General features: G+C 41.7%; 1 pseudogene; it reads right to left on the bottom strand.

Moving 5' to 3' along the window:
* Nucleotides 1-1,787: 1,787 nt before the first annotated feature.
* Nucleotides 1,788-2,999, bottom strand: LOC102442231 (annotated as a pseudogene).
* Nucleotides 3,000-11,239: the final 8,240 nt, after the last annotated feature.

Genomic DNA, 11,239 nt, shown 5'->3' with positions numbered 1-11,239 from the left:
TATTACAAATGTGTGGTGATCCGACCCCCCAATCCTGCCCTCATCCTCATCCTCTGTTGTTTGCGTCCATTGGTTATGCTTATATGCATGCATACAAGTCTTTTGGTTGATCTCTCCCCCGTACCCCAACCCTCCCCTACCATTTCTCTGAGGTTTGAGCATCTGATCGATGTTTCTCTCTCTGTGGATATGTTTTTGTTCATTGGTTTATGTTGTTCAATATAATCCACAAATGAGGGAGATCATGTGATATTTATCTTTCTCTGACTAACTTATTTTACTTAGCATAATGCTCTCCAGCTTCATCCATGCTGTTGCAAATGGTAGGAGTTCCTTCCTTTTTACAGCAGCATAGTATTCCATTGTGTAGCTGTACCAAAGTTTTTTAATCTACTCATCTGTTGATAAGCACTTAGGTTGTTTCCAAATCTTAGCTATAGTGAATTGTGCTGCTATGAACATAGGGGTGCATATATCCTTTCTGATTGGTGTTTCTAGTTTCTTGGGATATATTCCTAGAAGTGGGATTGTTGGGTCAAATGGGAGTTCCATTTTTAGTTTTTACTTTGTTTGTTTTTTTAATTTTGTTTTATTGCTTAAAGAAGTATTACAAAGAGTATTACATATGTCTCCTTTTTTTATTTTTCCCCTTGACCTTCCCCCGGCCTCCCCTACCCCCCAGTGTCTTGTGTTCATTGGTTATGCTTATATTCATGCATACAAGTCCTTAGGTTGATCTCTTACCCCTCCCCATCCCCCAACCCTCCCCGGCCTTCCCGCTGTAGTTTGACAGTCTGTTCGATGCTACTCTGCCTCTTTGTCTATTTTTGTTCATCAGTTTATAATGGTCTTTATTATTCATAAATGAGTGAGATCATGTGGTATTTTTCCTTCATTGACTGGCTTATTTCACTTAGCATAATGCTCTCCAGTTCCATCCATGCTGTTGCAAATGGTAAGAATTCCTTCTTTTTTACAGCAGCATAGTATTCCATTGTGTAGATGTTCCATAGTTTTCTAATCCATTCATTTGTTGATGGGCACTTAGGCTGTTTCCAAATCATAGCTATGGTAAATTGTGCTGCTATGAACATAGGGATGCATATATCCTTTCTGATTGGTGTTTCTGTTTTCTTGGGATATATTCCTAGAAGTGGGATCACTGGGTCAAATGGGAGTTCCATTAGAAATTTTTGAGGAAACTCCATAATGTCTTCCATAGTGGCTGCACCAGTCTGCTTTCCCACTAGCAGTGCTCATGTGTTCCTTTTTCATCGCATCCTCTCCAGCACTTGTCATTTGTTGATTTTTTTTTTTTAAACCTAAGTATGCATTTACTATCCAGGTAGTGGTAACTAGGTCAAATTACAGGCATAAAGATGAAAAGGGAATAATCAGCTCTGAGGTGCTCACCTTCAAACACACACCTGTGAAGGGGAGGAGGGACTCAGATGCCTCAGGGATCGGGCAGGTAACACAAATCGATGAAACAGACCAGGTGAGAGAGGACAAGTCTTGCAAAAAGAGGCAACCCCATCCTAGCCGGTTTGGCTCAGTGGATAGAGCTTCAGCCTGTGGACTGAAGGGTCCCGGGTTCGATTCCAGTCAGGGGCATGTACCTCGGTTGCAGGCTCCATTCCTGGCCCCGGTCAGAGCGTGTGCAGGAAGCAACCAATCTATGTGTCTCTCGCAGATGGATGCTTCTCTCTGTGTGTCTCTCTCTAATCTCTGTGTCTCTCTCTAAAAATCAATGGAAAAGCATCCTCAGGTGAGGATTTAAAAAAAAAAGGCTACTCCTACTTAGTTCCAATTGATTGTCCTCTTTGGAAAATGCAGGTCAGAGTTGCCTCACCTTCTGATTGTTCAAGGGAAGCCAGAAATGCTGATTGTGATGAGAAACCTCCTGATTCTCAGGCGGTGGCTCAGTTTCCCCGAAAGCACCAGGTGAGCCAAATAAAGGTTAGAGTCCACCAGTGCTCAGAGGGCTGCCGCGCAGATGGTGAATGGCGTCTCCCCTAACTGTGGTGTCAGACTGCCACTCGCCAGCCACCATCTGCAACTGCAACAGAGGCATCAACCCACGGGCTCTCCTGATTTATGATGCACACGGCTGGACCCCGAGCCGTGCGGAACTAACGACAGGAAAAGTGGAAGGCTCGGCCGGGCCGCCCGCAGACAGCAGCAGGCCGGCCCTTGTGGTCAGCGGCTGGCCAGCCGGCACTAGATGGCCGACTGCTCCTGCAGGAAGCCCTCAGGGCCTGGGAGGCCTTTCTCTGGCTCAGAGGCCAAGGCCGCCTCTCGAAGGACTTGCAAGTGCTCCTCAGCAGCGGACAGCGACTGGTCTACCCAATCCAGGCCCCCGGTCAGGTGGCAGGCATTCCTGGTCACCAGCACCAGGTGACTGACAGACAGGAGCAGGGCCGTTGTCCGTGCATCCAGGAGCTTCAGGTCCAGCGGCGGGTACATCGATTTCACAACATCGTCCACTCTGGGGCTGATCCGCTTGGCCACCACAATGATGTCGCTGACGCTGGCTGAAGTCTTCATCTTGGCCCCTGAGCCCATCGTCATGGCAACAAGTTTTTCTGTCAGAGTGTGACAGATCTTCAAGATGGCAATGCAGTGGGACATGAGACCCGAGGCATCCTCGATCCAGTCTTCATTCTCCAGAATGGCCTCGATGTGGGGGTTGGTGATGACGACGTCGTCTAGTTCCAGCTCAGAGGGCTCAGACTGGGTCTCCATGGCACCGATGAGGTCCACAATGGGCTTGGAATCATAGCGCTGCAGCAGGTCCCTGGGTCGAGGTCGGCAGTACCGCTGCCTGCAAACCACCACCAAGGCTGCGAATGAGGCCAGAAAGATGGTGGCCAGCACGCCTATGGCAACGATCACCACCGTCTCCATGCTTCTGGTGGCCCCTCAGTCCCGGTCACATTCCCCGCAAGGGCTAAAGCTCAGGCTGCGGCTGCAGGACGCATTCCGGGAGCTCCCAGGGCTGGCCCCCCGCCGATGGCAAAGTCCGGGCGCGGGACCTGTTGATTTGTTGATGATAGCCATTCTGACAGGTGTGTAATGATACCTCATTGTTGTTTTGATTTGCATTTCTCAGATGATTAGTGACTTTGAGCATGTTTTCATATGTCTCTTGGCTTTCTGACTGTCCTCTTTTGAAAAGTGTCTATTTAGGTCCTTTGCCCATTTTTTGATTGGATTGTTTATCTGCCCTTTTTTAAGTTGTATGAATTCCCTATAAATGTTGGAGATTAAACCCTTATTGGTGATAACATTGGCAAATATGTTCTCCCATGCAGTGGGCTTTCTTGTTGTTTTGTTGATGGTTTCTTTTGCTGTGCAGAAGCTTTTTATTTTGATGTAGTCCCATTTGTTTATTTTCTCCTTAGTTTGCAATGCTCTAGGAGCTGTGTTGGTAAAGAAATTGCTTCGGCATATGTCTGAGATTTTTTCTGAGATATGACTATGGATTCTTCAATTTGTTTTTATGGTTTCCTGTCTTACATTTAAGTCCTTTATCCATTTTGAGTTTTTTTTGTGTGTATGGTGTAAGTAGGTGTTCTAGTTTCATTTTTTTGCATGTTTCTGTCCAATTTTTCCAACACCATTTATTGAAGAGACTGTCTTTACTCCATTGTATGTTCTTGCCTCCTTTGTCAAATATTAATTGAGCATATTGGTTCAGTTCAATTTCTGGGTTCTCTATTCTATTCCATTGATCTATATGTCTGTTCTTCTGCCAGTACCAGGCAATTTTGAGAACAGTGGCTTTGTAAAACACCTTGATATCTGGTATTGAGATCCCACCTACTTTGTTCTTCTTTCTTAGGATCGCTGCAGCTATTCAGGGTCTTTTTTTTAATTCCAGATGAATATTTGGAGAGTTCGTTCTAGGTCTGTAAAATATGCCATGGGTATTTTAATGGGGAGTGCATTGAATTTATAAATTGTTTTGGGTAGTATGGACATCTTGATGATGTTTATTTTACCAATCAATGAACATGGTATACATCTGTTTATGTATTCCTCTATCTCTTTTTTACAATGTCCTGTAGTTTTCTGAGTAGAGGTCTTTTAGCTCTTTAGTTGTTTATTCCTAGGTATCTTAATTTTTTTGTGCAATGGTAAATGAGATTGGTTTTTTTAAATCTCTATTTCTGTAAGTTCACTCTTGGTGTATAAAAATGCAATTGATTTTTTGGCATTAATTTTGTATCCTGCTACATTGCCGAATTCATTTATTAGGTCTAATAATTTTTTGATGGAGTCTTTTGGGTTTTCTAAGTACAGTATCATGTCATCTGCAAATAAGGACAGTTTTATGTCTTCTTTTCCAATTTGGATGCCTTTTATCTCTTCTTCTCATCTGATTGCATTGGCTAGCACTTCCAGTACTATATTGAACATGAGTGGTAAAAGCGGGCATTCCTGTCTTGTTCCTGTTATGGGAAATGGTTTTAGTTTTTGCCTATTGAGTATGATGTTGGCTGTAGGTTTGTCATATAAGGCTTTTTATTATGTTAAGGTATGATCCTTTTATTCTCACTTTTCTGATTTTTTTTTTATCAGTAAAGGGATTTGGACTTTGTCAAATGCTTTTTCTGTATCAATTGACATGATTATGTGATTTTTGTCTCTCAGTTTGTTTATATGATGTATCACGTTTATTGATTTGTGGATATTGTACCATCCTTGCATCCCTGGAATAAATCCCACTTGGTCATGGTGTATGATCTTTCTAATGTAATGCTGGATCTGGTTTGCTAGAATTTTGTTGCGGATTTAGCATCTATGTTTATCAGGGATATTGGCCTGTAATTGTCTTTCTTTGTTGTGTCTTTATCTGGTTTTGGGATTAGGGTAATGCTGGCTTGGAAGTGTGCCTTCCTCTTTTATTTTTAGGAATAATCTGAGAAGGATAGGGTTTAGTTCTTTGAATATTTGGTAAAAAAATCCCCTGTGAAGCCATCTGGTCCAGGGCTTTCTTTTGCTGGAAGTTTTTTGAGTACAGTTTCAATTTCATCAGTACTAATCTGCCTATTCAAGTTTTTTGATTCTTCCTAATTGAATTCTGTAATCTTGTATTTATCTAGGAATATGTCCATTCCATAAAGGTTGTCCAGTTTGATGTAATAGAGTTGTTCCTAATATTTTTTTTACAATCCTTTGTATGTATGTGGGGTCAGTTGTTTCTTCACTTCTTTCATTTCTGATTTTGTTTATTTGGGTCCTCTTTGCTTCTTGGTAAGTCTGGCTAGAGGTTCATCAATCTTGTTCATCCTTTCAAAGAACCAGCTCTTGTTTTCATTAATCTTTTGAATTGGTTTTTTTTTTTTTTTGGTCTCTATGTCATTTATGTCTGCTCTGATCTTATTATTTCCTTCCTTCTTCTTAATCTGGACTTTTCTTGTTGTTCTCCTAATTATTTAAGTTGTAGGGTTGGATAATTCATTACCTTTTTTTTTTTTTTTTTTACGTAGGCCTGTAGAGCTATGAACTTCTCTCTCAGGACTGCTTTCATGGTGTCCCATAGATTTTGGATTATGTTTTCATTGTCATTCATTTTCAGAATGTTTTGAATTTCTTCCTTGATCTCTTTGGTAACCCAGTCATTGTGTAATAGCATGTTATTCAGCCTCCAATGTTTGAATTTTTTTTATTGTAGTTGATTTCTAATATTATGCTATTGTGGTCTGAGAAGGTGCTTGATATGAGTTCAATCTTCTTGAATTTGGAGAGACTTTGCTTTTGACCCAATATGTGGTCTATCTTTGAAAATGACCCAGGTATACTTGAGAAGAATGTATATTCTGTGGGATGAAATCTTCTGAAGATATCAATTAAGTCCATGTGATCTAGTGAGTCATTTAGGATTTCTGTTTCTTTGCTGATTTTTTGTCCAGAGGATCTATTAGTGATGTCAGTGGAGTATTAAAGTCCCCTGCTATGATTATATTGTTGTCAATCTGTCTCTTGTTTTCTTCCAGAATTTTATTTTTTTAATGTATTTTGTGTGCCTGTATTGGGTGCATGTATGTTTACCAGAGTTATATCATCTTGTTGTATTTATCCCTTTGTTATTATGAAGTAGCCTTCCTTATCTCTTGTTATGGCTTTCACTTTGAGGTCTATTTTATAGAATATAAGTATTGCTACCCCAGCCTTTTTTTTTTTCATTTTCAGTTCCCTGAAAGATATTTTTCCATCCCTGCACTTTTAGTCTATGCGCTTCCCTTGTTCTGAGGTGGGTCTCCTGCAGACAGTATATATATATCGGTCATGTTTTCTTATCCATACAGACTCTCTATTTCTTTTGATTGGAGCATTCAGTCCATTTATGTTCAAAGTTATTATTGATAGGTATTTGTTTGCAGCCATTTTTACTTTTTGTGTCTTTGTTACTTCTTCCCTTTTTATTTCTTCTTTTTACAATAGTCCCTTTAGCAGTTCTTGCATCGCTAGCATGGTAGTGATAAGATTAAGCATAAGATGGGAAACAATAAAAATCTTAGCAGAAGCTATACATAGTAAAATAGCAGACACTTGTTATAGCAATATCTTTATTGATACAGCTCCCTAGGGCAATGGAAACTAAGGAGAAATAAACAAATCAAATTACATGAAAATATAAAGCTTTTGCACAGCAAAAGAAACCCTCAAAAGAGCCACAAGAATTATCTCTGGTAAGGGTTTAATCTCCAAAATTCATAGCAAACTCATACAACTTAACAAAAGGAAGATAAACAATCCAATCAAAATATGGGCCAAGGACCTAAATAGACACATTTTTGAAAGAGGATATACAGAAGGCCAAAATCCTTGCACAAAACATGCACAAAGTCACTAATCATCCAAGAGATGCAAATCAAAATAACAATGAAGTATCATCTCACATCTGTCAGAATGGCTATCATCAACAAATCAAAAAACCACAAGTGCTGGCAAGGATGCAGAGAAAAATTAACCCTCTTTCACTGCTGGTGGGAATGCAGATTGGTGCAGCCAGTGTGGAAAACAGTATGGCATTTCCTCAAATAACTAAAAATGGAAATTCCATTTGACCCAGTAATCCCACTTCTAGGAATACATCCCAGGAAAACAGAAACACCAGTCAGAAAGAATATATGCACCTCTATGTTAATAGCAGCACAATATACCAGAGCTAAGATTTGGAAACAGTCTAAGTGCCCATCAGCAAATGAATGGTTTAAAAAACTGTGGTACATCAACACAATGGAATACTATACTGATGTAAAAAAGAAGAAATTCTTACCATTTTCAACAGCATGGATGGAGTTGGAGAGCATTATGCTAAGTGAAATAAGTCAGTCAGAGAAAGATAAATATCACATCATCTCACTCATTTGTGAAATATAATCAACAACATAAACTTATGAAGAAAAATAAAGGCAGTATCATAGAAGCATCGAACAGACTCTCCAACCTATGAGGGAAGGCAGGGGTTGAGAGGGTAAGAGATCAACCAAAGGACTTGTATTCATGCATATGAGCATAACCAACGTTTACAGATAGTAGGGGTGTGAGGGCATGTGCTGGCAGTGGGGGTGGCCAGGGAGAGTTCAATGGGGGTAAAAGGAGACTTATGTAATACTTTAGACAATAAAGAATTTTTTAAAAATAAAATAAAATAAAATAAATAAAAGATAATAGCAAGGAACCAAGATGGCAGCATAGGTAATCACCTGTACTTGCTACCTCCCACAACCACATCAAAATTACAACTAAAATACAGAACAACCATCATCCAGAACCACCTGAATGCTGGATGAATTGAAGTCCTACAATTAGAGAAGCAATGAGGAAAGCACACTGAGACTTGTAAGAGGCGTGGAGACACAGCACCCATGTGTGCCACTTTTTTAATTGGGAGGGAGATGGTCTATGCAGAGGCTACCTGTTAGGAGCAAGGGGTCCCAGGCCCACATCAGAAGCCCAGCCCAGGTTCCCAGAGCTGGGAAAAGAAGTAAGAACTTTGGGCTATAAAAAACAGTGCAGATTGGGGCTCAGTGAGACAGAGGCTGCTGGAGACCCAGCTGTTCCACTTACAAGGCTGGGCATGAATTGAACTTACAATATCCCACTTCCTCTGAGCTCCAGCTCTAGGGTGAGACACATAAGAGGAGGAACTGGATTGTCTGGCATCAGGGCAGGAACTCTGGAGCAGGTTTCTCCCAGATGGAGGTGCCCATAGAGATCATTGTTCCTGTGCTGGAATCTCCCTGGTCACAGGGCTGGCTGGCAGCCATTTATGTTTTCTCCAACCTGATGATTTCCTAAGACCTCATCCAATTTACAGTCCCCCCATAGGTGTGTGCAGTGGCTTTTGCATATGAATGGCCTGTCCTTCCTCACGCTAAAATCAAACAAGCTGCAGCTGGGTCAGGGAGCTCCAAACCTATCAATAAAAGGCCCAAGACCCAACACCCACCTGCCTTGCTTCATAGCTGGTCCTTGTTTGAGCACTTCCAAACCCCATACAAAGAGGACAAATCTGCAGATCTCTCTGTAGCTCCTGCTGGGTGACACCAGGCAGTGGCTTACTTTGCACCTCCCTGGAGACCCAAGAGCCAGTGGATACAGTGGTCAGTGTCAGACCATAGCAGACTACAACTCTACACATCCATAAGTGACACACTCAAGGGGCAGACTCAGTGAGCACCAAAGCTCCACTGAAGAAAGTGCTGCTCCATAGGGGTATCTCTTGCACAGCAGCCCTCCCACTGTAGTCACAGCTGGTTGTAGTGACAGCCAATTGGCCTGGAGGTTAATTTCTCCCAGTGACACAAACAGCAATCAAGGCCCAACTACATCAAGACTGTGATCACAGCCTACACAAGGGTGCACCTAGTTCCCAGCTCAGGTGACTGGGGAGACTGAGTGACTGGGCCCTTCAGGACATCTACTACAAAAAGCCACTCTACCAGTTCCAGGAGACATAGCAGCTCTACCCAATACATAGAAACAAACACAGGGAAGCAGCCAAAAGCAGAGACAAAGAAACATGGCACAACTGAAAGAAATGGAAGAAAGCAAACTACTGGATATAGAGTTCAAAAACACACTTATAAGGTTACTCAAGAATTTTCTAGAAACCTCCAAGGGTCTTAGTGAGACCTTCAAGGATCTTAGTGAGAATACCAAAACATGGAAAAGGACCAGTCAGAAATTAAGCATACACTGACTGAAATAAAGAATAATATACAGAGATTCAACAGTAGACTAGAGGATCCCAAGAATCAAGTCAAAGATTTGAAATACAAGGAAGAAAAAAAAAACACCCAACCAGAAGAGCAAAAGAAAAAAGAATCCAAAAATATGAAGATAGTAAGGAGCCTCTGATACAACTTCAAGCATACCAACATTCGTGTTATGGGGGTGCCAGAAGAAGAGATAGAACAAGATATTGAAAACCTATTTGAAGAAATAATGACAGAAAATTTCCCCTACCTGGTGAAAGAAATAGACTTACAAGTCCAGGAAGCACAGAGAGTCCCAAACAAGAGGAACCCAAACAGGACCATACCAAGACACATCATAATTAAAATGCCAAGGGCAAAAGACACAGAGAGAATCTTAAAAGCAACAACAGAAAAGCACTTAGTTACCTACAAGGCAGCATCCATAGGACTGTCAGCTGATTTCTCAACAGAAACTATGCAGGCCAGAAGGGAATGGAAGAAATATTCAATGTGATGAATAGCAAGAACCTGCAACCAAGATTACTCTACTCAGCAAAGCTCTCATTTAGAATTGAAGGTCAGATAAAGAGCTTCACAAACAAGAAAAAGCTAAAGGAGTTCATCACCACCAAACCAGTATTATATGAAATGTAGAAGGGTATTCTTTAAGAAGAGGAAGAGGAAAATTTAAAAGATAAAAAGCATGAACAATAAAATAGCAACAAATACATATCTATCAACAATTGAATCTAACAATCAAAATAGACTATTAAGAAATCTAATGAACAGAATAAACTGGTGAATCAAATAGAATCAGAGGCATGGAAACATGGAACAGACTGACAATTCTCAGAGGGAAGTTGGTTGCTGGGATGGGAAGAGATTAAACAATCATCTTATATGCATATATGCATATATGCATTACCTATGGACACAGACAATAGGGTGGTGAAGGCCTGGGGTGGGGCGGGAATTGGGTGGAGGGGAGCAATGAGGGGAGAAAAGAGGGACAACTGTAATACTCTTTACAATAAAGATATATATATATATATATATATATATATATATATATATATATATGATAATAGCTTTTTTTTAGTAGTAAATAATGGACATATTACAAAACATTAGTTACTGAATACAAAGGATGTTGCTCTTTATCATCAGAAGTCACATTTTGATAAAGTTTAATACTGAGAAGTAAGAGTAATAATTTCATGATTGTAGGGCTTTTTTTTTTTTGGTTGAAGGGCCCTTAGAAATGCCTAGAGATATATTCTGTATCCTAATGATATTAATTACCTAAATTATTCCTCAAATATCTTTAATTCTGGAACTGGCAATGTATTACCTGTAAAGGATACTCACAATACCAAACATTTACTTGCACTTGCAGTGTTTGAAAAAGGAGTGAACTATCTAGCGGTGCACAAGGGACTCCTTTGATATACCTAGTAGGGGCCTGGTGTACAAAATTCATGCACTGTGGGGGGTCCCTCAGCCCAGCCTGCCCCATCTCACATACTGGGAGCCCTCAGGGGATGTCCTACTGATGGCTTAGGCCCGCTCCCTGCTCCCCTTGGAGCCAGCTCAGCCCCTGCCCAGACCTGAGGCCTTTGGCCAAGGCCTCTGGCCTATCAGGGGGACCCCCCAGCCCCCTCTGATTGCTGGGCTCCACCCCAGCCCCCTCTGATCACCAGCTCCGCCCCTGCCCAAGCCTGATGTCTCTGGCTGAGGCCTTAGGCCTGGGCAGGGGACCCCCAGCCCCCTCCAATTGCCGGCTCCACCCCTGCCCCCTCTGATAGTCGGCTCCGCCCCTCGCCATCCCCCCGCCTCCCCCGCCACCTGCCTGGCCAACAGGCCTGGACACTTCAGTGGCGGGGCTGAGGGGACTGGGCACTGCCATCTTGTGGCTATTGGCGCCACCATCTTTGTGACGGAGTGACGGAGTGATGGTGTGATGGAGTGATGGTTAATTTGCGTATTGCTCTTTTATTAGATAGGATGCGTGGAGTACAGATGGT

The sequence above is a fragment of the Myotis lucifugus genome, unplaced genomic scaffold (genome assembly GCF_000147115.1).
Source record: "Myotis lucifugus unplaced genomic scaffold, Myoluc2.0 scaffold_50, whole genome shotgun sequence".
In the NCBI taxonomy this organism is placed as follows: Eukaryota; Metazoa; Chordata; class Mammalia; order Chiroptera; family Vespertilionidae; genus Myotis; species Myotis lucifugus.
The sequence above is the reverse complement of the archived record's forward strand: the minus strand, read 5'-3'. Positions and strand labels throughout refer to the sequence as shown.